The 25,452-nt window shown below is 42.9% G+C and overlaps 1 protein-coding gene across 4 annotated transcripts in view; it reads left to right on the top strand.

Annotated features, from left to right (window-relative positions):
* The window catches only part of AUTS2 (activator of transcription and developmental regulator AUTS2), a 1,384,488-nt gene that overhangs the window by 427,628 nt on the left and 931,408 nt on the right, over nucleotides 1–25,452 (top strand). The window lies entirely within an intron of this gene.

The raw sequence follows: 25,452 nt of genomic DNA, 5'->3' as shown, positions 1-25,452 counted from the left end.
TTCTTGTTAACAATAATATGGGGATTGTACCAAAGAGATTGAGAATAGGATTGATATCCAGATGCTAGGCACATTTGGTTGAGATCAGTACTGGATTATTGTATTTGGGCAGCAATGTACAGGATAGAATCTCTGAAGGATGTAGAAGGTACAATAGTTGTTCTTCAATCCTCATCCAGCATGGAGGAGTATCATCTATATCTTTATGAAACCACCATGGAACTTATTGTACAATGAATGCAATAGGATATGAGTAAAAGTCGTGGAAAGTAAGGCCTCCGCTTGATCATAAGATTTTCAATTTACGTAAGACTATTCTGGTTGTCGATTACAGCACAAGAAGGAGCTGAATAGGCATTTCAGTTGAGCATAGAAAGGAGGAGGATAAAAACACGATAACATCATTAGTGAATAATTAACAATAGGGACAAGCATTATTTTTATCATTTCCATGTGGTCCCACCAGGTAAGGTGCAATGGGACTGTCAGGTAGTCAGATCTTTCATCTTATGTAGAAGCCATCCTCTTTCATTTTGAAGAGTCATATCAGATCCATAAAACTTAATGCCCCAAAAAATATTTGACTAAAGAGGGACCCCACTGAATAACCAATATGTCATTATCTGCTCTTGTACAATGGACATTAAGCAGCAGCATAATGGATTTCTCCCAGTTCACCTTTTTTTTTTTTTTTGTTACATTTGTACCCCGTGCTTTCCCACTCATGGCAGGCTCAATGCGGCTTACATGGGGCAATGGAGGTTTACGTGACTTGCCCAGAGTCATAAGGAGCTGCCTGTGCCTGGTGGGAATTGAACTCAGTTCCCCAGGACCAAAGTCCACCACCCTAACCACTAGGCCACTCCTCCAGATATCTGAGAGAATGATTGAACAAGGTCCATAAATGGTGGTAGTAAAGTGGATATGTCTGAGAGATTGACTACCCATGCCACCTGCATATAAGGAGACTTTGCTCTCAATGCCTTGAAGGGTAATACCTGTAATCTGGTTAGAATGTTGTATTGTGATTGCCAGGGGTTCCAACGCTATGTCAAACAACAGTGGTGAAAGTGGACACCCGTGGCGGGTCCCAAAGGAAGAATGAAACATTTGCAATATACCAGAGTTGATCCATAATCTTGCTGTGGGAGCCTGATAAAGTGCACATATCATATTAAGAAAAGGTACACCAAAGCCAAACCATTCGAGCATGTGAAACAGGACCATTCCACAAGGTCAAAGACTTTCTCAGCATCTAGAAAGAATGTCACTATAGAGGATGATGATTAGTTGGCCACATGTAGAATATGCAATAAAAGTTGAGTATGAGTGTCTTCTTGGAATAAATCAAGTTTGATCTACATGGATGATGGAAGTCAATATTCAATTCAATCTGATGGCAACTACATTTGCATAGATATTTGCTTTAACGTTGAAGAGTTTAAATGGGATTTTAGTTTTTAGTCTCTGTGGGATCTCTAGCTTAGGGAAGACAACTATCAAAGCATCAGAAATGGTAGATGCAAATGGTGAATGAGATTGAAAATGAAGAAAAGTTCCAAGAGCTTAGGTGCCAAAAGAGAGCTAAAAGTTGTATAAAAATCAACTGGATAGCCATCCATGCCGGGAGCTTTATTGGAATTTAACATCTTAATAGCTGATTCAACATTCTGTAGCTTAAATGGTTGATCTAGAGAATCATTGTATGATGTTGAGATGTGGTTACCAGGTATTGAAGATAGAAAATTCCTTATTTCCAAGTCCATATATTTAATTTCAGAAGTATAAAGTTTGTAAAATTAAAGAAATTGGTGAGAAATGTCATGATCCAAAGTGACCAATGTCCCAGGAATAGCGTTATGAGAGTGCTTGGCTTGAGATAACCAGCCAAAAGCTTGCCACATTTATTTGCACCAGCATAGTAATGAGCAGACAACTTAAACACTATAGCAGTGGGGTTTTTAGAGCACAGTTTGTTATATTCATATTTACAATTAGTGAGTTACTGTAGTACAGAGCAGTCAGAAGTAGAGGCATGGAGCGATTCAAGCCTCTTGATGTCCTCCTCCAGTGAGGTTAATATTTACGTTGCTTTTTACGATGAGAGACGTGAGCTGATTATGTTCCCCCAAAGTGTAGCTTTGAATGCATCCCATAATGTGGAAACAGACATAAGTGGCAAAGCATTCTCTTTATAGAAGGAAAGAAAAGTATCTTGGACAAGTTGTTTAAAATACTCCTCTTGAAGAAAACTTGGATTGAGCCGCCATCTAGGTGTTGAGGAGGGCTCAGGATTTGGATCAAGTGACAGTCTAATCGTAGCATGGTCAGATATAACAATGCCATGTATGAAAACATTGGTTACATCCAAAATAAACTGTTAGACAATAACAAAAAAAATAATCGATTTTTGAATATATTGCATGAACTGCTGAAAAGAAAGTGTAATCCCTTTGGGCCAGATTTATCATATGCCATGGGTCAATGAGATTACACTCCTGCATTTGGAGCGTAAGGTTGATCTAGCACAAGACTTAGAGTAAGTAGGAATATCAAGAACTGGTTCCAAGCGGAGATTAAAATCCCCACCAGTGATAACTGGTTATGTGTCAAATTTACCCCTCTGTTTACTAAAGCTTAGCTCGAGTTATCTGCAGCAGGGCCCATTTTATTCCTATGGGCCCTGCTGCAGATAACTCAGGCTAAACTTTAGTAAACAACCCCCTTAGTAAATTAACCTGCAAATCATTTGAAAAATTTTGGATCATCCATCAATGGGGCATAAAGAGATATCAAATGATGGCTTCTGTTATTGACCTCTATGTGTAAGTTAATCCACCTGCCCTCATCATCATGTGTATTGGCTTGAGAATGTTTGGATACTAAAATGGCCACACCATTACGTTTTTTTTGGGGCTGAATAATAAACATCCTTAATCAGATTTTTCTTGCGTTTTAGTGACTCTATATGGTTAAGATGTGTTTCTTGAAGAACAAATGTGGGATGGAACTTGCCCAAATAGGACAATACCTTGTACACTTTATCTGATTATTCATTCCATTGACATTAAAAGAGACAATATTTAGGTCCATAGCCAACAAACAATATCAGATAGTGTTACAGCAGTGAGTGCCTGAGTAATTAGCAAAAAAAAAATTGCAGAAAGACCTGATAGAAAGCCAACATATAGATAGGATAGGTATAAATGCTCTCATAATAATAACCATGGGAAATAGAAGTTTAACTAAATGTGAACAGAAGTAAAATAACACTCCCACCAAATCAAGCCACTGGTGTACTGAGGGGGGAGTAATAGCGGGCCCAGATCCCACGAGACAGAGAGGGGTGGAAATCAAAACTAGACAATAATGATGAAAAATAATGTAGAATAAGGTATATTAGAAGGTAGTAAGGAAGATAAAAGCTTATAACCAAACAGTTTCAGCATTATAACAAAACAGAACATGATGAATTATGCTATGTATCACAGGCAAACAGCATTATCAAAAATATATGAGTGCAGAACAGCTAGCTACTGTAAGGCTAATTATTCATACATCTAAGCTAATAGACATTTATAATGTCATGCAAGAGGCAGGGTAAAGAGAGAAACAGATTTACATATCATGTGTCCATGAATGAGTATCCTTGTTAGTGAAGATATGCCCATAGGTCAGAAGGGTCATCAAAATTTTTAGTGACATCAACAATGGTAATTCTCATCCTTGCTGGGTAAAAAAGGCCATACTGATCATTATTTTTTTTTTTAAGATCAGTACAGATAGCCAGGAACTGTTTTCTCTTTTCAGCTGTAGTTTTGCTGACGTCTGGAGTAATGATGATTTTATTCCTCTGCTATTTCAATGTAGGTTGAGGTCTAGCAGTATTCAATATTTGAATTACTAATTGATATGTCAGAAAATTAAGGACGATAGGGCAAGGGAACTTCTGAGGTTATGTTGGTTTATTGGTACCCTGTGCGCCTGTACAATTTTTATCTTTCAGAATTGGATCATATTATCTGATTCCGCGGTCTCGGGGACCCCAAGTATTCACAAATTATTATGTCAGTTCCGATTGTTAAGATCTTCAGGATCTGCCCGAGTTTAGCCATTTATTTAGTGTTTGTATCAATTTTGAGAGTTCAACCGCGGTCGTGTGCTGCTCAAGTTTCAACAATTGCTGTTGAAAAGATTGTATTTGAGCATTTTTTGTTTCATACTCCTGTCGTAGATCAGTAGAATGGTTGGTAGTTATGAGATCTTTAATTACCTGTAATTCCGCCAGAATCGTTGAGTAAGTAAGCGCTGCGGCAGAGTCTTTCTCTTTGCTTGCCACCGATTTCTGAGGGAAGGCAGATCCGGTTTAGGCTGATTTGCTCCTAGTGCTGTTGCAAATGCGACAACAATTTGAGTTTTTGCAGTCGCCATCGATAATGGTATTATTATTATTAACAAAAATGAGAGATTAAGAAGGGTTGATGATGTCCATTATGATGAAACATTGGTAGACCTCATGGGAGCTCTGGAGCATTACGTCTATTCACATCCCTGGCTCAGCAGTGCTCCCCCTCCCCCCATTCTGTCACTTTTACTAATTTACAACATCATTATTCTCTCCATGGGAAAAACCTTTGAAGTTTTGGTCTTCAGAAATATTTGTTCAGGTAACTTTTATTAGGTTTAAAAATTGGACCTCACAGACTATTCAGCTGTCAGGTGGACAACCCAATATCCAGCTAAAAGTTAACCATTTAAAACTGGGAGGGTTTAAAGGTATTCTGTGGTCGAGGCTCAAAGTTATGTGGACAGCAGCAATATTGAGTCACTGTGCAGTTAACCTTATTTGATTATGTGGGTTGTGCTTAACAGGGAGCCCCAGCCACGTGCTGCCCATGCTCCACCCATAAGAACATAAGAATAGCCATACTGGGTCAGAACAGTAGTCCATCCAGCCCAATATCCTGCTTCCAACAGTGGCCAATCCAGGTCACAATTACCTGACAGAAACCCAAATAGTAGCAAGATTCTGGAATCCCTGATAGTAGTAAGAGTCCATGTTACCAATACCAGGGCAAGCAGTGGCTTTCACCTTGTCTGTCTCAATAGCAGACTATGGACTTTTCCTCTAGGAACTTGTCCAAACCTTTTTTTTAAACCCAGATACACTAACCGCTTTAATACATCTTCTGGCAACAAGTTCCAGAGCTTAACTATTTAAGTGAAAAAATATTTCATCCTATTTGTTTTAAAAGTATTTCCATGTAACTTCATTGAGTGTCCCCTGGTCTTTGTACTTTTGAAAGAGTAAAAAATCAATTCACTTTTACCCGTTCCACGCTCAGGATTTTATAGACTTCAGTCATATCCCACCTAAGCCTTCTCTTTTCCAAGCTGAACAGTCCTAACCTCTTCAGCCTTTCCTCATACTGGAGGAGTTCTATCCCCTTTATCATTTTGGTTCCTCTGCTTTGAACCATTTCTAATTCCGCTATATCTTTTTTGAGATACTTTGACCAAATTGAACCCATGTATAAGCTTCCTTATTTCTGCACTATGCCATTTACATGCACAGTTATGGAACAGTGCTTAGGGCACAGTATATACCCTGTTATAAGTGCTGGTATTCTATATATTTAAATTTTCAAACCACAAATCTTATCATCCACCGAATACTCGGTAGAGCCTGTTATATATGTTTTGATTCTTCTTATAACCAGGATATAATAAACCTAATAGTTTTATCATTTCTTTTGTAATTTTTGAGAGTACCCTCAGATATTCCCACTACAGAAACACAACAATATTTTCAGACACAAGGAGATATTAGACACAGCATAAAAGTAACGCGGATACAGCATGACTCAGATAAGTGTTCATTAAATATTTTAATATTAATCGCCTTAAGATATCACTGATATTGATGAACATTGGTGCAGGTTACACTTCTTTGAATTGCACATAAGGCTGGTAGGACATTGTTATTATATCATTTGAAGAATTATACCAGCCTGCTAGCACTTATTCGGTGATTCACCATGAAAAAATGAGTAACCCGATGAAAGAAGTGCTACACCACTAAGCAACAGATATGTGTTGTGTTTTCTAGTGGGATATCTGAGGGTGCTGTCAAAAAATTACAAAAGAAATGATAAAACTATTAGGTTTATTATATCCTGGTTATAGTAGTTTGTCATCTTTGATTTAACTACCAGAGATTGGAGGATACCTAGTTTTGGTTTGATTCTTCTTATAGCATACAATAAATAACGCAAAAGAGGTTTTTTATACCGATGAAAGACACTGAGCATCAATTAGCTATAATGATATAAAATAGCTGCGATCTGTTAAGGCTTTTCCTCTTTGTGTTTTGTGTATGTTTTATAAAACAATTTTGATAGCCTTGTAAGAATGGCTGATTATTCGGTGGATGATAATTTCTGGTTTGAAAATTTAATAGTACTTCTTCACCTCCTTCCAATTCATTATTGATAGTGGATTCTACACATTTACACATGCACAAATGCAGATGCCTGGACTATAGAACTGCACTTTTAAGTTTGTTTTTTTTTGTTTGTTTGTTTTTTTAATATAATTTGAAGATTCTTTTATATACATGGTCTTCCTTTAATGATTTTATGCTTTAACAATAGGTCATGCTGGTTGCATTAAGCAGGTTCCTCTTTAATGAATCATTTTCTCCATGATTAACACAGTATTTAAACTTTAGAACAATTATATAGAAAAAAAGAGGAATCTGATCCCAGCGTGGCTTTGTTATAGTTTTTCATTTGTAGAATAATGAATGTGTAGGAAGCTAATGATGTGCTCTCTAGGTGTTGCCTTACTGTAAAGTGCTGATAATGAGTTATGAGTAATATGGTGTAAGTCCCTCAAGACGAATTCTAATTACCTTTGAGACAGCATTCCCTGTCTGCCCATCCTGCTTTCAGATTCCTACGAAGAACATTAAGCACTTGATGAAGATATTGTGGATGTCATTTAACCATATATGAACTTTGGTGGGGTAAAAGAGAGGTGGGTAGCATAGGGGAGAATAGTTGACATAAAGGACTAGATTTTTCTAGCATGCAACCAGGGGCATAGCCAGACTTCGGCAGGAGGGGGTCCAGAGCCCAAGGTGAGGGGCACATTTTAGCCCCACCGCCATTGCCGACCCCGCCACCAACTTTGACCCCCCCCCCTGCCGATGACCCTCTCGACCCCCTCCTACTGCCACCAACCCTCCGCTGCCATCGCCTACCTTTGCTGGTGGGGGACCCCAACCCCCGCCAGCCGTGGTCCTCTTCTTCCTTCATTCTGTTTCTGAGTCTGATGTCCTGCACGTACAACACGTCAGACTCAGAAACAGAACAAAGGAAGAAGAGGACCTCGGCTGGCGGGGGTTGGGGGTCCCCCGCCAGCAAAGGTAGGCAACGGTGGGTTGGCGACAGGAGGGGGGGTCAAGAGGGTCATCGGCAGGGGGGTCCAGGGCCCCGTGGCCCACGTAGCTACACCACTGCATGCAACTAGGTGTGGGCATTTACACCAGCTATAGATCTGGTGTGAGTGTTTGTTCCTATGAAAAAAAGTAGGCACCTACCTTTTTAAAGAGAATAGGCTTGAAATATGTGCCATGATCAGCACTTTCCACATGTTTCCTCTATTTTTATAAGACCATGCTGATTCAGCTCTTGGGATGTATAATTTTGGCATGCACTGCTTGTATAGATGACCAGGTGGACAGGAAAGAGTTTTGTTGTTCTTACACCCAATTTTTCAAGATCTTTAAGGGGCCAGTTTACAGTTTCAAAGATGTGTGAAAGCACAGGGATTGAAAGCTGATTGATAGTTTATATCTTATCTATGACTTAAAAACACTCTTCCAGTGCTAGTTTCAGTCTTCCATATTATTCTTTCATGATTTTTTTCCTCATAAATGTTTTCACCTTTCTTCTTCTGTTCTTTCATATTAGTTGTTCTGTGAAAGTCATCGTGATGACCTCTGGAAAGCTCTTGTCTATTCTGAGCTTATTTAAATCAAATGATGACTGCAAAAGCTTTATGCTTTGAATCATCTATTATATAAATAATAGGTGTGATGTTGTGAGTTATCAACACCTCTGAGATTAAAGCCCAGAGAAGTAAGTAAGCGTACTCAGTGATTTAATGCCAGACAGAACAAGAGTGGTGATAGGGACTATCCCTGATATATTCCTAGCAGGATCTTGATGTTAAGAATGAAACATCCCCCTTCATAATATAGAGTACAGTTAGCCATTATTCAGTGCTTCACTCTGTATAATTCAAAGGATTTTTTGTATTCAAGTGTAGGTCATCTGAGAATCTTTCAGTGAGGAATGCCTTAGTAGATTCACAGTGCCACTACCTTAACAAATAAGGGAAATGGGACTTGATATACGCCTTTCTGAGGTTTTTGCAACTACATTCAAAGCGGTTTTACATATATTCAGGTACTTATTTTGTACCAGGGGCAATGGAGGGTTAAGTGACTTGCCCAGAGGTCACAAGGAGCTGTAGTGGGAATCAAACTCAGTTCCACAGGATCAAAGTCCACTGCACTAACCACTAGGCTACTCCTGCACTAGCAACATTCCATGTAGAAGCCTGCCCTTGCAGATCAGCAAATCGGCCGCGCAGGCTTCTGTTTCTGCAGGACGTCAGACTCACAGAAACAGAAGCCTGCACAGCGCATTGCTGATCTGCAAGGGCAGGCTTCTACATGGAATGTTGCTAGTGGAGGAGTAGCCTAGTGGTTAGTGCACCAGTCTTGCAATCCAGAGGTGGTTGGTTCAAATCCCGCTGCTGCTCCTTGTGATCTTGAGCAAGTCACTAACCCTCCATTGCCTCAAGTGCAAACTTAGCTTGTGAGCCCTCCTGGGACAGAGAAATATCCAGAGTGTCTGAATGTAACTCACCTTGAGCTACTACTGAAAAAGGTGTGAGGAAAATCTCAATCTCTCTCTATAAACGCACCTCCAACGTTCCTAATGAAGCACTCACTTTCACAACGTTCTAAAAGTGAAGTGGCTGAGATCGCTTTTCCTCCATGAGTGTCTGCCCCGCCCTCGCATCACAATGTGATGACGTCGAGGGCGAGACTCAACCAACTGCATCGCTCAATCTATTTGACACGTTGGAGGTGCGTTTCACATAGATGACGTCCCATAGCAATGTTGGAGGTGCAGTATCCGCCCTTTGCCACACCCCCCAAAGTTGCAGCACCTCACCCCCTACACCCCCCCAAGTTGCCACCAGTACCACCCTCCCCCCCCCCACATGTTGGCACCGCTCCCCCCCCCCTCCACCCACCCCCCGAGGTCGCAACAGCCACTGCTCCACCCTCCAGCCCCCTCCCAAGGTTGCACCAGCCACTGCTGCACCCTCCACCCCCCCAAACAGGTCGCCACCGCTCACCCCCCTCCCCCCGTCCTACATCAGCTGAGCGAGGCTACCCCCCCCCATCCGATACAAAAACAAACAAAAAAATGAAACTGCAAAAATGGTTTTAAAAAAGGAAGCGGGGCACCGCAGGCAGCCATTGTTTGTGAGCTGTGCATCGGCTCCTCCTCTCACCTCTCAAGTCGCTGCGCAGTGCGCTTCTCTGGGGTTCTCCCTCCGGGGGGCAGTGACATCAAATGTAAGAAGAGGAGCGGATGCACAGCTGACAAACGATGGCTGGCTGCAGGGCCCCGCTTCCTTTTTAAAACCATTTTTAAAGGTACAATTTGATTTTTTTGTTTTTGTATCGGCTGGAGGGGGGGGGGAGTGGCGCTGAGGTGATGTAGGACGGGGGGGGAGCGGCGGCGACCTGTTTGGGGGGGTGGAGCAGTGGCTGCTGCGACCTGGGGGGGGGGGAAGGTGGAGCACTGGCTTGGTGCAACCTCAGGGGTTGCATAGAGAGGGGGAGCAGTGGCAACATGTGGGGGGTGGAGGGTGGTTTGGTGGCAACTTGGGGGAGGGGCGGTGACTTTGGGGGGGGCATGTGGAGGGCGGATTACTGCGCCTCCAACGTTGCAATAGGACGTCACCTGTGGCCCTGAGGCCAGAGGGGAGGGGGTTTCAGAGTCCTGAGAGGGGGAGGGAGACAGAAGAGGGAGGAATGGGGAGGGGTCCTGAGACCAGAGGGGGAAAGGGGGGTCCTGAGAACCTGAGAGGAGGAGGAGAGGGGGAAAGGGGGTCCTGCGACCACACAGAGGGAGGGGGCAGGTATCTCTGGCACCCACACAGTCCTCTCTCTGTCTCATACACTGTCCACACACACACTCTATGTCTCACACTGTGTCACATTCACACACACACACTCTCTTATAGACACACTTGCACCTACTCTCTGTCACACACATTCACTCTCTCTCTCTCTCTCACACACAGTCACTCTCACACACACTCTCTCAAACATACACACACCGAGGAAAACCTTGCTAGCGCCCGTTTCATTTGTGTCAGAAACAGGCCTTTTTTACTAGTAAATAAATAAGGAGGCACTTCTATAAGTGAACGCCTCCTTTAAGGCGTCCCATGGTGAGACTCTATTCTATAATGACATCTGGGCTACTGGATTCAGTTATAGAATACTAGCATAACCTGGTATCAGCACACCCTAAATTTACACACCCCAGTTGCACAGCTGTAGACCTGATGTAAATGTAGGTGCGTAAATGCACAAGGGTGCAGTATTCTGTAAGTTATCCTCCAGATTCTTTACAGCATGACAAGTTGCATGCGCAAATACAGGCATATTCTGTGTTTGCACGCACAACTTAATTACTTAACAAGCCAGTCCAGTGCTGATAATTGCCAATTAAGGCAATATTGGCACTAATTGACGTTAATTAGAATTACATGCAGAACAGTCTAAGCATATTCTGTAATGTGATGTGCATAAATTCTAAGGGGGTGTGGCCATGGGCATAAAATGGGCAGGTCGTGGGTGTTTCTAAAATCTATGCGTGTTGTTATAGAATACACCGTGCCTAATTTAGGTGTCGGGATTTACACCAAGTTTATTTGGCATAACTGCCCCGTGACTAAATTTAGTCATGTGGACCGGTTCTTAGCGTATTCTATAAACTGCAAAGAAATGTAGGCTTATTCAATAAAGTATGCCTAAATTAAGGTGTACTTTATAGAATATGCTTAGGAGTATTTCATTTTGGCGCTGATATTTTAGGCGTGATATATAGAATCGAGTCCTATGCGTGTAACTGGGAGCCCTGCCTATGCTCTACCTATATATACACCTCTTTGTCTATATGTGCAATACCACTTACACGTGCCCTTGCAAAACAGCTCTTAGGTGTCCTGTTAGCACTTGCACATTTAAGTCATCACTTAACTCCGAATGTGCCTGTATTCTGTAAATGTCCGCGCAAGTGGTGCATACACGCAGGCACCCTGTTATAGAAATGTCCATCATGTAGATAAGTGATCCATTTATTTTAGTAAGCCTCGGATACTGTATAGGTCGCCCAAAGTTGGGCATGCAAATTTGGGTACAGATCATAGATCCACATGTAAACTAATTAGTTGTTGAGCCCCTAACAATCAATAATTGGTGCTAATTGGCAGTAATTAAGAGTTGCACGCAGCTCTGCCCTGTGCCCTATTCTGTAGCATGCACGACTAAACTTTATGGCATGCAACTGCAAAATGGGCGTGGCTACAGCAGGGGCACATGTAGGTTGGGTGTGATGTTAAAGAATAGGGTCATGTATGTGCCCAACTACATTTAGGTGCCAGCATTTACACCAGTTTTTGGCAAGCATAAGTGCTTCCACTCAAAGTTAGGCGCAAGATGCGGGTTAAACTACTGTTCTGTAGTGGTCATTAGAATAGTAGCTTAGTGCAGATCGGATCTTCCTGGTATTTGGCTTTGGGTGCCATTTACTGAATTCCTCCCTATGTGGTTTTATAATGTAAGGCAGAATATTAAAATAGGATAAATAAATAAGAACATGGGACTAGCATAGATTTAATATTTGTGAGCAGTAGCACCTTTGTCAAAAGTTGAAGCCTTGGTAGTGGAATGACTGCTCTCAAGTTTCAGTCTTGTGCAGATTCTGCCAGTACTTCTTTGACCAGATATGCATGGGACAACTTCCTTATAAGGAAAGGCTAAAGCGGTTTGGGCTCTCTAGCTTGGAGAAAAGACGGCTGAGGGGAAATATGATACAGGTCTATAAAATAATGAGTGGAGTTGAACGATTAGACGTGAATCGCTTGTTTACTCTTTCCAAAAATGCTAGGACTAGGAGGCATGCAATGAAGCTAGAAAGTAGTAAATTTAAAATGAATCTGAGAAAATATTTCTTCACTCAACGTGTAATTAAAATCTGGAATTCGTTGCCAGAGAATGTAGTAAAAGCCGTTAGCTTAGCGGGGTTTAAAAAAGGTTTGGATGGCTTCCTAAAATAAAAATCCATAGACTGTTATTAAAATGGAATTGGAGAAAATCTACTGCTTATTTCTAGAATAAGCAGCATAAATGTATTGTGGTGTTCTGGGATCATGCCAGGTACTTGTGACCTTGATTGGCCACTGTTGGAAACAAGATGCTGGGCTTGATGGACCTTCGATCTGTCCCAGTATGGCTATACTTACGTAATTATGAGTTTTACAGTTTCGTGTGCTGTTCCATCGGTGTCCTTTGTGTCCAGATCATAAATAAATGTATAAATTCTGAGCATTCAGGTATTGTACAGCTCCTCTTAGCATTGCATATATGCTGTTGTCCACTTTCTTGTTTCGCCAGCTGCTATGACAATTTAACAGGCATCATGTTATATATTCTGTGGTAATTTATCTGCCAGTTTGCTTCATGAAGACAATAATTGGTTATGGCAGGGCTGTAATATGTTGTCAGCACAGGTTACTCAGTGCTTGCTGGTTGCAGCCTTACATTGTATGAGACACAAGTGTCAGTTTGAAATTGTTTGACAATATTGATACTGTAGTTATGTTAAGCAGTTACAACTGCAGAGGTCGAAGAAGGGCGTCCAAGACACCGGTGTGTTCCTAAAACACAGATGTTCAAAGAATGCTAACTAGGCACAGAGTAACGCAGGAAAAAGCATGTTGTCTACTGTTCAAAGGGTAAGATGCATATCACTGTTTCCATCCTACATCTGGTCCTGCAAGTGTGCATTGGTTTTTGAAGTACAGCGGCACATGTCAACACTCAACAGCTCTTCAGAGGTGTAGGGAGAAAATAGGAAGTGACTTTGCTATTCCGGTTGATATTCAAAACGAGTTTACCAGCTGAGAATTGCTGCCAACCAGTTTACTCGTTCGTGGCTATCCAGTCATTTTCAGCGGCACTTAACCAGCTAGTTCTGCTGAAAATGACCATGTAGCACTGAACTTCAAGCCTGCTATATTGAGGGTGATTCGGGGGAGGAGTCCAGTTATGTGCCAAGATGTAATCACCAGGTTTAGCAGATAAATAAGACCGCATAAATAGTTTTCCTATCTTTATCTGCTAACCCATGGAGGATTAAGTCTTGAATATTAACCGCTCATGCGCTAGCCAGCTTTAAAATACTGGAAATTTAGGGCTCCTTTTAAAAGCGGTGGTAAGCCCAAAACGTGTTTATAGCTCACTGTACAGGAAGTACCGCTGGGCTACCGTAGCAGCCCAGCGGTACTTCACACCCCTAGTGTGCCGCCATTTGTAGTACTGGGGACGACCATCTCTAAGGTCGACCAAAATGTTGAGATTTGGGCGTCCTCGACTGTATTATCGAAATGAAAGATGGACGCCCATCTTGTTTTGATAATACGGGTTTCCCCGCCCCTTCGCCGGGACGCCCTGCGAGGACGCCCTCAGGAAAACTTGGGCGCCCCGTTCGATTATGCCCCTCCTAGTGTGCCATCATTTGTAGCGCCAGAGTGTTCCTGGTGGTAATCGGGCAGTGCTGCGCGGTTACCACCAGGTTAGCGTGGGAGCCTTTACCAAAGGGCTTCCCCCTGAAATGGCTGCACAGCAAGTGCTTTACTTGCCGCACGGCCATTTCCTGTATGAAAACGAGCCTTCCCTTTTACCAGCTGCGGTAAAAGGGGGCCTCGGCGCACATAAAGAACATGTGCCAACGCCAGCGCAGGGCCCCTTTTGCCGCAGCTTGGTAAAAGGGACCCTTAATGCTGTGGCCCACCATTGAATATCTGTTTTTTTGTTCTGGCGGCAGACAAAAAAAAAAAAGCACAGTCTGCTGACAGTTGAATAGTGGAGGGATAATTAGTAAATAGTATCTATGGACAAATTTGCATTTCTTCTGTCTTGTCAGGCTTGCGGCACACAGATGCTATAATGTTCTCCTCTAGTCAGCTTAAATGTTTAGATGGATAATAATTAGTAGTAGTAGTGGCGTAGCTATGTGGGGCCACGGGGGCCTGGGCCTCCGTAGATTTGGCCCTGGGACCCCCCTGTCGACGACCCTCTCGACCCCCCCTCCCGCCGTCAAGTCGCCGTGGCCTACCTTTGCTGGCGGGGGACCCCAACCCCCTCCAGCCGAGGTCCTCTTTTTCCGGCGCAAGGCTTCATTCTGTTTCTGTGAGTCTGACGTCCTGCACGTACAACGTGCAGGACGTCAGACTCAGAAACAGAACGAAGGAAGAAGAGGACCTCGGCTGGCGGGGGGTTGGGGTCCCCCGCCAGCAAAGGTAGGCGACGGGGGAGGGTTGGCAGCGGGAGGGGGAGTCGAGAGGGTCGTTGGCAGGGGGGGGTCAAAGTTGGTGGCAGCGGAGGGGGGCAGGGGTCGGCAATGGCTAAAAGGTGCTCCCTCTCCTCAGGCTCTGCACCCCCCTCCCGCCGAAGTCTGGCTATGCCCCTGATTAGTAGGCACAACAAGGTAAAAAGAGTACTATTGGCTTTAAGATAAAAATTTCCATGGACAGACACTCCAATATCAAATATATATATATATTGATGAAAATGATGAGTCTAACTGTCCATAAAAGCCATGTAAATAGTTGCAAAATGATCAAACAACTTAATTGGATTCACAGTTCTATGTCTCCTTGGAACAGTCTCTCCTCCACTTCCTACTCCAACTTCATGCACTCTTGCTCCCAGAATGTAACTGCAAAATAACTCTCATTCCTGATGATAGTGCCTAGGGCTTTTCTCTTCCTCTGCTTCTCTGCAGCCCTTTTCTCCTTTGTAATTTGGTGTTCCTTATCTCATAATGGGTGGCTGCAGGTTTCTATGCTCTTATCCCTTTAGTATATCAGACACTGGGATATTTCTCTGTTCCCAAGATAAAGTGGTAGGGTAGCTGTGTTAGTCCACTTTTAAAGGTAATAAATAGAAATAAAACAAAAGAAAATAAGATGATACCATTTTATTGGACTAGCAATACATATTTTTGATTAGCTTTCAAAGGTAATACCTTCTTCAGATCAGAAATGAACAAATGTTGGCAAATATCAGAATATATAAGTAAAGCATAAACGCATTTGAATGACAGTCTCACAGTAAAAGGTAGGAGGGGATGAGAAACGGGGATGGGTGATCAGAGGATGACAAAGCAGTACAATTTTATAGTTTATAATGTGGAAGGAAACCTACTGCTCTTTGTCACTCTCTGATCATCCTTCCATCTCTCCCTGTTTATCACCCCACCTTTCCCTGTGATATTGTCACTGGAATGCTTTTATACTTCACTTCATGTTCTGATGTTTGCCAACATTTGTTGATGGCTGATCTGAAGAAGAAGAAGGTATTGCCTTTGAAAGCTAATCACAAAATGTCCTAATTTACTCCAGTAAAATGGTACCATCTTCTTTTATTTTCTTTGTTTTATTTCTATTTATTATCTATGTTCCCTGAATCCTGTAAGTTTTGTCCATGTTGAACAGGTTTATGATAAGTCACTGGATGGGTGTATTATCCTCTGCTGCTTAAAGTGGTAGGTACTCTATCAGGCTTATTTTCAAAAGAGAAGGGCACCCATCTTTCGACACAAATCGGGAGATGGGCGTCCTTCTCCCAGGGTCGCCCAAATCGGCATAATCGAAAGCCGATTTTGGGCGTCCTCAACTGATTTCCGTCACAGGGATGACCAAAGTTCCTGGGGGCATGTCGGAAGCATAGCGAAGGTGGGATCCCATAAGAGTCTGGTGGGTCCCTGAATGGGTTTCCCCACTTACTACTCCCCTATATGCTCCTTGTTGGACCCCCTATGAGGGCCATTGTTTTCTGAGTAGACCTCCAGTTATTCAGATTTGATGGCCGCCTTCTCTGGAGCATGAGACCAGAATGTTCTTCCTGTTAATGTACATGAATGAACATTTTGGCAGTCTCCTACACCTGAAATCAATAGCATTCTTTTAAACAAAATTGGAGTACTTTTCAGAGTGAAGACTGTGATACAGGACAGTGTAGCTAAGGTGCCCTTTTACAAAGTGTCAGTGCCACACGCTAACCCGGAACTACCACCAGCCCAACACCGGGTTACTGCGGGAGCCTTTACTGCTACATCAATGGGTGGCAGTAAGCTCTCCCCCCTTCCCCACAAGGCCATACAATGAGTAAGCCTACCACATGGCCATTTTTTAAAGGGGCTTTTTACCCACAGTGGTAAAAGGGGCCCTGGAGTGCGAGAAAAACAGCCCACCACCACTACCACAGGGCTTTTTTTCCCGCAGCTTAGTAAAAGCCCCCCCTAAGTAAATGTAACTAATTACCGTACCTAAGTAAAAGTTTTGTTACTTTTACCTGTAAAGAAGTACAGTAAAAATGTGTTACTTTTACCAATGCTTACTATTTTTACCTACTTCTGATGCTTGCAGTTAAATGTAAAAAGTAAAAGTGGCAGAGAGACCTAAATGATGTTTCCTCAACAAACCAAATGAAACAGTAAAACCTGGAACAGGGTTTTGCAATTGTAAACTTAGCCTTACACACACTGGATCATCTCATCTTAAATTTTGCTGTTCAGAGAAATACAGCCTATGAGAACAGTAGAGTTGCCTGTGCTTGTTGAACTGTTTGCTAGTCTCCAGCCAAACAGAACAGTGATGAGTTGGGTCACTTTGAAGCGGAGATGAAGCTGAAGTTGGTTACAGTTCTTGGTGAGCAGACATATGTCTCTATTACAACAGACTGGTGCTCATCTCATAGGAAATTTTACATTGGCATGACTGTCCGTTGGATTGATAGTCTGCTTGTCTGGTCTTCAGACTGAAGAGTTTCCATACATTTGACGTTCTTGCTTAAGTTCTTGAAGATATTCAAACAGAGTTTGCCATAAGATGAAAAATTATTAGGACAATGATTTCAACTTTGTGAAAGCCTTCCTGTAATTAGACAGCATGACAATGATAACAAAGATGACGATGCAAGTGATGAATTAGCACTACTACTAATGCAGGCAATAATGACGATGATGATGATAAAGCATTCTTTGCTATAAGGAAGTCAAGTGCTTCAGACAGAGGTTCCTTTTATCAATACCTGTAGACTCAGGTAAAAGACATCAGTAATACCACGTCCTGGCCTGATTTAAAGGAATTTTTTGTCAGACTTGATAGTGCAGTTGTTGAACACCTTTTTAGCTCTGATGGATTTATGACTCACAAACACACTCACATGAGTGACAGCCATTTTCAAAATGTAGTTTTACTAAAAGCAAGATTGATTGAATTGCAGAGTAATAAAATTGTTGGGATAAAAATGTTAACAATAGTTGCATTCACTGTAGTTGTGATACTTTTACCTTTTACTCAGAAAAGGCAGTAACTTTTTGATTTTCACTTAAGTAAAATTTTTTATGCGTTTTTCATTGTACTCTTACTTAAGTATTAAAGTGCACATTTATTTTTACTTTTACTTAAGTACTTTGACCTAGTACTTTGAACAACACTGACAGAGGATAACATTTATGGGTGTCTCCATTAAAAAAAAAAAAAAAAAACATTTCTGTAATATGTATCAGAACTCCTTTGGATTGGAGTTAAATCAGCATTGTCCTCAGGCCTTTTTCATTAATATTGTAAAATTGAGATTACGGCCCTTATGGCCAGCAGACACCAAGGAGGTGATAGTGCCTCTGTATAAACTTTGGAGACCACATCTTCAAAAATACATAAACAGGATGGAGTCAATCCAGAGGGTGCCTACTAAAATGGTCAGTGGTCATCGTAAAGGTTATGGGGATATACTTCAAGATCTCAATATATATTCTTTAGAAGAAAAATGGGAGAGGGGAGATATGACAGAGACAAATACCTTCATTTCAGAAATGAACAGGCAGTGAGTCTCATCTGAAAGGAAGCTCTGGAACGAGGGGGCAAATACTTCTTCACAAAAAGGGTGATGAGGTGATGGAGACAAAGACTGTATCTGTATCTTGGGACAAGTATATAGGATCTCTAAGGGAGAGGAAGGTATAGAAGATGGTATGGATGAGCAGATTGGATAGGCCATATGGTCTTTATTTGCCTTCATTTTTCTGTGTTTCTTTGTTATTCAAAGAGCATGATATCAGATTCCTTTGTGCATGGAAAACATCTTTAATGAATAAGGCCCTGAAAAGATAGAAATAAGTTGTCATTTTGGGAAGATATATATAGAGAGAGATAGAAAGTGAGTTTTTTTTTGCTTGTATACTAACGTCTATTATTAAAGGTTTGCATATTTGATGCCCTTATATCTAAAGCGAGTCTTGTGTAGATGAACCACATCACATGCACAAACTTTCATTTTCTATGATTTCTGCTTTTGCTATTAGTGAAATTGAACATTTTTCTTTCATTCTCCTGCTGGGATAAATTATACTCTAATAGTTCTAATAAACAAAAAAAAAATGCACTGCTCCAAGGAACTGTTTTGACAAAGCTCTGTATTAAATGCTCACAGTAGCTGAAAGGAGCATGAGAGAGAGCTTGGCTGACTCAGGCAGAAAAAAGGGGAGTCTTTTTTTTGAAGTTCTGGGCTTCCAGCATTGCTGAATGCAGCTTTTTACTACCCCCCACCCCCACACAAACACACACATCTTTATACTGCTATGTACCAATGGTACACCAGCACTGTAGGAACAGAAACAAGACCTTCACTGCACAGCACCTTGAGAATTTATGGCCTATAGTTGACCACTCTGCATATGAATTTTAGATGTGCTCAATTAAACACCAGCAGTGCATGTGCTTAATGAGGATCATAAGAAAAGCTCAAATAGTTTGAATTGCAGTGCCAAAGATATGCCTCACAGTTGATATTATGGGGGCAGTTTTCCAACCTTTGCTTTGAAACAAAGGTTGTTGGCTCTTTCATCCTGTGGAAGTTGCACCACTTTTAATGTGAAAGTATCTACAGGTACAAAGTGGACATTTGAACTTGCATTTTCTGTGGAACTTTTTATTTTTAAATTAAAAAAAGAATGCATACAGTTGAAAATACAATCTCTGTGGATTAAGTTTCCCTCACTCAACCTTTATTCTGCCAAGGAATGTCTTCTTATTGTGGACAGTAATTTTATAAAGCCTTTTATGCTCGTAAAGCATGTGCAAAGGTTTTTATAAAATTGCATGCTTGCAAGCATATGTAAAAAGTACACATATGGAAAGTGTGCACCAGCTTTTTCGCGATCTTACATATAGACGATCCCAGAGACATTAGGTGGGCAAAGTGAAGGCAGTATTGTGATGTACATATGCATTTTATAACACACACATGTGCATGCACTGAGTACACACACAAATTGATACCTTTTTTCAGAAGAGGACTAAATTTGTGCATCATGATTTGTGTACTTTTGTGTACCTATCCAGCTCATTTTCGAAAGAGAAGGTCGCCCATCTTTCGGGAGATGGGCGCCCTTCTCTCAGGGGCACCAGAATTGGCATAATCAAAAGCCGATTTTGGGCGTCCCCAACTGCTTTCCATTGCCGGGACGGCCGAAGTTCCCTGGGGCGTGTCAGAATGGTAGCGAAGATGGGACAGGGGCGTTCCAAGGCGTGGTTAAGAGATGCTAACTGGTGTAATAACTTCATATCCTCGCTGATTTTCTCAGTTACAATTTTGTTTTCCTTTTTAGGTCTCTAAACTGACTTCTGTATAATAGGTTGATCCAGGGGTGTAGCCACACTTCGGCGGGAGGGGGGTCCAGAGCCCGAGGTGAGGGGGCACATTTTAGCTCCCCCCCCGGCGCCGCCGACCCCCCCCCCCCAAACCATTGCACCAACTTTGACCCCCCCCCCCCCCCCCGCCGACAGCCCTCTCAACCCCCCCCCCCCCCCGCTGCCACCGTCGCCTACCTTTGCTGGCGGGAGCCCCCAGCCCCTGCCAGCCGAGGTCCTCTTCTTCCGGCGCAAGGCTTCATTCTGTTTCATCAGACTCACAGAAACAGAACGAAGCCTTGTGCCAGTAGAAGAAGACCTCAGCTGGTGGGGGTTGGGGTCCCCCGCCAGCAAAGTTAGGCGGCGGGGGAGGGTTGGCAGGAGGGGGGTCGAGAGGGTCGTCGGCAGGGGGGTCTTGGGCCAAATCTATGGGGGCCCAGGCCACCGTGGCCCCACGTAGCTACGCCACTGGGTTGATCCCATCCAGACTGTAAGGACTCAATTCTGTAAATAATGCTCAACTGGAAACCAAAAGAGAAACAAAACAAAAACAAATAAAAAAAAATGCACTAAGCACTATTCTATAAATGGTGGTCCAAGTTGAGTGTCCACATCCAGTTGTGGGCGTGAGGATTTAACTAAGCATCCCCATGTCTAAATTAGGTACAGATCCCCCAAATTCAGTAATGCTGCATGCAAATCCTAGAACTGTACCTGACCCCTCCTAGTTCCTCCCATGGCCATGCCTCTTTTCAGATCTGCACAGAAAAATTTGCGTGAACATATTTATAAAATTGTGACTATAAAGATGTGTGCATAAATTCCAATTATTGCCAATTAGCTCCAATAATTGATAGTGCTCAATTATCAGAGCTAATTGGCTCATTTAGGGGACCTTTTACAAATGCACGTAAGGGCCTATGCATGTGCAGCGTTAATCAAATCAGCGTTACTGCCTGGCTAGCGTGTGCCTGGCAATAATTCCGAGTTTAGCACACACAGAAAACCCACAGTAGAAAATACTTTTTTACCGCGGGGGCATTCCAGGTAGTAATCTGCAGTTGGCGTGCACTGGACAGTTACTGCATGGGTAGCGTGTGAGTCCTTACTGCTAAATCAATGGGTGGTGTTAAGGGCTCAGGCCATAAATAGATGCACGCTGGTTTTCATTTTGCTGCACTTCCATTTCCTGGCTCCGAAAAAAACCCCTTTTCCAGACGCGGTGGAGAAATGGTCCAGCACATGTCCAATACATGCGCTCACACTACTGCAGGCCACTTTTTGGTGAACCTTTGTGAAAGGGCCCGTGCCCCCCCCCCCCCCCCCACCTTGGGCTCTGGACCTCCCTCCTACCGAGGTCTGGCTACGCCCCTGGTTTGGCTATATAAACGAGAATGGGAATATGGAAGTACTATTAATTTTCCCTCACTCAACCTTTATTCTGCCAAGGAATGTCTTCTTATTGTGGACGGTAATTTTATAAAGCCTTTTATGCTCGTAAAGCATGAGCAAAGGTTTTTATAAAATTGCATGATTGCAAGCATATATAAAAAGTACACATATGGAAAGTGTGCACCAGCTTTTTCGTGATCTTACATATAGACGATCCCAGAGACATTAGGTGGGCAAAGTGAAGGCAGTATTGTGATGTACATATGCATTTTATAACACACACGTGCATGCACTGAGTACACACACAAATTGATACACACATTCTTTATTGTTATCAATAGAAAGACAAGATACACGGAGTGTGAATATTGGCTTGTGAGTTTCTCTGTTTGTTAGGATTGTACATTGGCTACTTGCAAGTCATTTGAACCGAGTTAAAATATCTGAGTAGAAATATTTTTTAAACAAACTATTAAGGTTACGCAGTACAGACAGTGAATGCGAAATAACTAGAATTATATTAACGGGTCCAGTATTCAGCCAGTGGTGCTCCGCATTTTGTTGAGTGCTACCGGTGTTATGCCTGGTATTGAATTGCCAGGTTTGTGGAGCCGTGTAACGCATAGCTGGTTAAGTGCCACATTCAGCACTTAACTGGCTATGGGGTACCGCATAAAGGGCCCCTTTTACCAAGCTGTGGCAAAAGGGGGTTGGCGCTGGCATCGGCGTCCCGAGCTTGCGCCATTTTTAGGGGAAAAAGAAAACCCCTGAAAATGGGTTGCAAGGCGGTAATCGGGCATCGCTGCCCGGTTAGCGCGGGAGCCCTTATCACCACCTCAGTGGGTGGTGGTAAGGGCCCCCCATTGCATGGCCATGTGGTAAGAGTTCTCTTACCGTATGGCCATGTGTGCTGGGAGCTTTTTTACCCACTGTGGTAAAAAGGACCCTGGTGCGTGAGGAAAATGGCCCCTACGTTACACACAATGTTATAGAATGTGCTTCAATTTCCACGTGGAAATTAAGGCGCAAAATATATAAAGAAGTTCTATTTTGAAAGCATCAATCAAGTTTTAAAAATTGTCTGAAAATAAAACATGAACTTTTTCCTGTGCATACTGACTTCTTGATTCAGAGAAGTTTATACTCCAAGAAGCAGAGCCTGTGTCCTCCTTGTTTATCATATTATGATTCCAGTACAGCCTGTTTAAACAAGGATATCCTGATGTTAAATACACAATGAACTCCATTTTATATAGTACGTAGAGATTGGAATTGATATCCAGGTCAGGACATGTTCAGTTTTGGTGACATTTTAGAAAAGGATCAGCTGACATAGACCTTTTTCTGTATTTACTGGCACATGCAGCAGGAGCTGCCATTTTACAAATTTATAATGTGGGGAAAATCTGTGGAGGAAACTCAGCAACTTCCACATGTAAGGTGGTATTTTGCAACTTGCTCGTGTAAGTGTCAGCACTCACATGTGTCTGTGTGAGCCATTTGGCAAACCTTTAGGTGCAAATACTGCTAATTAATTACTGAGCCCACATTCTTTATTTATTTTTGTTTGGACGGGGGGGGGGGGGGGGAATAAACAATGGGGGATTAAAGAGGCTACTTCCCTTGATCCCTCCTATACAGGGCTGGCTGAAACAAGCATTTTTAAAAACTTATACGTGCCAGAGAACAGCTGTAAATCCCCAAGAGAAAATAGTGGGTTATGCATGTGCATTCCCTTTATGACTTGTGGAATATGTGGGTAGATTTTTTTGCCCATCCAGGCCATGTCCAAACCATGTCGCCAGCATGCCCTCTTGTAATCTCTGTGTATTATGGACAGCCACGTGTAAACTGAGGCCTTTCTAAAATAGCCGTTTACACATAGATGTTGTTTCCACATAGAAATTATAAGTAAGGCTTCTAAAAAAAAAACTCCTATACATAAGAACATAAGAGTAGCCATACTGAGGGCCAGATGCGCTAAAATTTACGAGCCATTAACGAACAAGTAGTAAACTCTGGCATGCACTTAAATACTTTTTTCCAACAACGGTAACAGCTAACGCAAACGGAATGCAGATGAGCAAATTATGTAGAAACCCTATTGAAATGAGATGCACTAAGCTTTTCCACTTGCCCTAACGCTGGGAAATCTAACGAGAGGTCTGTACCTCTCGTTGGGGCTGTGCGGGCTTGGAAAACGTATAAAAATGTTTAAAAAAAATCAGGAGGGGGCAAAAATGACCAAGTGCTCGTCAGGAGCGTCCTTTATTGACGTCCATTATGGACGACCTTGCCCCCCCCCGCGCCCGAGGTCGCCGCCGCCGCTCCCTGCTCCCCCTCCCCCTGCATTGAAATCAGAACTTTACTCCCTTCCTTCCTTCCTTCCTTGAAATGACAGCACCCCCGCCTCCCCCCTGAGATCGTCGCCACCGCCGCTCCCCCCTCCACCCGCCCTCCTCCTTCTGCCACCGGGCCCTCATAGCACCTCGCACCTCCATGTAAAGGTGCTGCACCGCAACAACAGCTGATCACCTCTCCGGACTTCCCTCCTTTCCTCCCTGGCCCGCCCTCGTCTGACGTAAGTTGCTTACGTCAGATGAGGGCGGGCCAGGGAGGAAAGGAGGTAAGTCCGGAAAGGTGATCAGCTGTTGCCGGTGCAGCACCTTCACACGGAGGTGAGAGACGCTGTGAGGGCCCGGTGGCAGAAGGAGGGGGGCGGAGCCACGGGGGGGCGGAGGATGGCGGGGAAGCTGTCATTTCAAGGAAGGAAGGAAGGAAGGAAGGAAGGAGTAAAGTTCTGATTTCAATGTAGGGGGGAGCGGGCAGCGGCGGTGGCGACCTCGGGCGGGGGGGCAAGGTCGTCCATAACGGACGTCAATAAAGGATTTGGGTTTTTTTTATGTCCTTGGCATGCGCAGAGCAGCCAGCATAACACTTGGCTGCTCTGCGCATGCTCTACAGGCCGATTATCTGACAGTTTTACGAAGGATTAGAGAATGTAAGTGAGCTGCAACGAGCAGCTCATTTGCATTCCCTTTCCTTGATGCATAGCCGTTCCCTACCGATTCGCTATGGAATTTGGTAGAGAACGGCTCTAACGACGACTTTAGTGTATCCCCCCCCCCCCCCCGAGTCAGACCAGTGGTCCATCTATCTGTCTGTGAGAGTATGCAGTTAGTACACCTTGACTTCAAACCCAATAATGTATAAAATTGGGGGGAAAGGGTTTACAGCACTCACATAAAAACTACTACAGTGTATTATACACATTGGACCTTACCTAACACTCATATAATAAACATAGGCTAATAGCTCTAAACTCCCAAGAAGTTTCTAGTCTAAAGGTGGAAGTTATCAACATAAGCTATTGTTTAGGTGGCTTATTTTATCAGTAACTTGTGGTATTTTATGCAATGAGACCTAAATAATTAATAACTGGAGTTAACAGTAAAATAACATGTCTTAATGGTAGCCCATGTTGATAATTTCCCCCCCTTAATTAAAGAAGAAAGAAATGTCTTTAGAAATTGAAATTACCACTGGATGTAATTAAAGTGAGCCAAGTATAGGACAATCAAGCCATTGTGACATCACTGTTGGTAGTCTATGTTGATAACTTCTCCCCCCCCCCCCCAAAGTGAAAGAATACTGACTATATTGGAGAGCAAGCTGTTGAGCATAGAAGAGGGGTGTTTGCTTTTGGTGACATAGTGATTGTGAGAAAGAGAATTCAAATCTGGCAGCTAAATGGGTTTGTTTACATCTCTGTGTGCTATCCTCTGGGACAGAAGTGACAAGCTAAAATCCCCAAGGGCTGCAACCAGTTTATCTACTATAATAAAATGCACCCTCAACGTTCTGAGGACACTGACGTCACTCACACACCGGTTCGTGATTTCATGGTGGTGAAGCCACAACATCTTCATGCCCCGCCCTCACGTCACACGTGATGACGTCGAGGGCGGAACACGAAAACAA

The sequence above is a fragment of the Microcaecilia unicolor genome, chromosome 13, assembly GCF_901765095.1.
Source record: "Microcaecilia unicolor chromosome 13, aMicUni1.1, whole genome shotgun sequence".
Classification (NCBI taxonomy): domain Eukaryota; kingdom Metazoa; phylum Chordata; class Amphibia; order Gymnophiona; family Siphonopidae; genus Microcaecilia; species Microcaecilia unicolor.
Note: the sequence above shows the minus strand (reverse complement) of the source record. Positions and strands in the feature narration are given on the sequence as shown.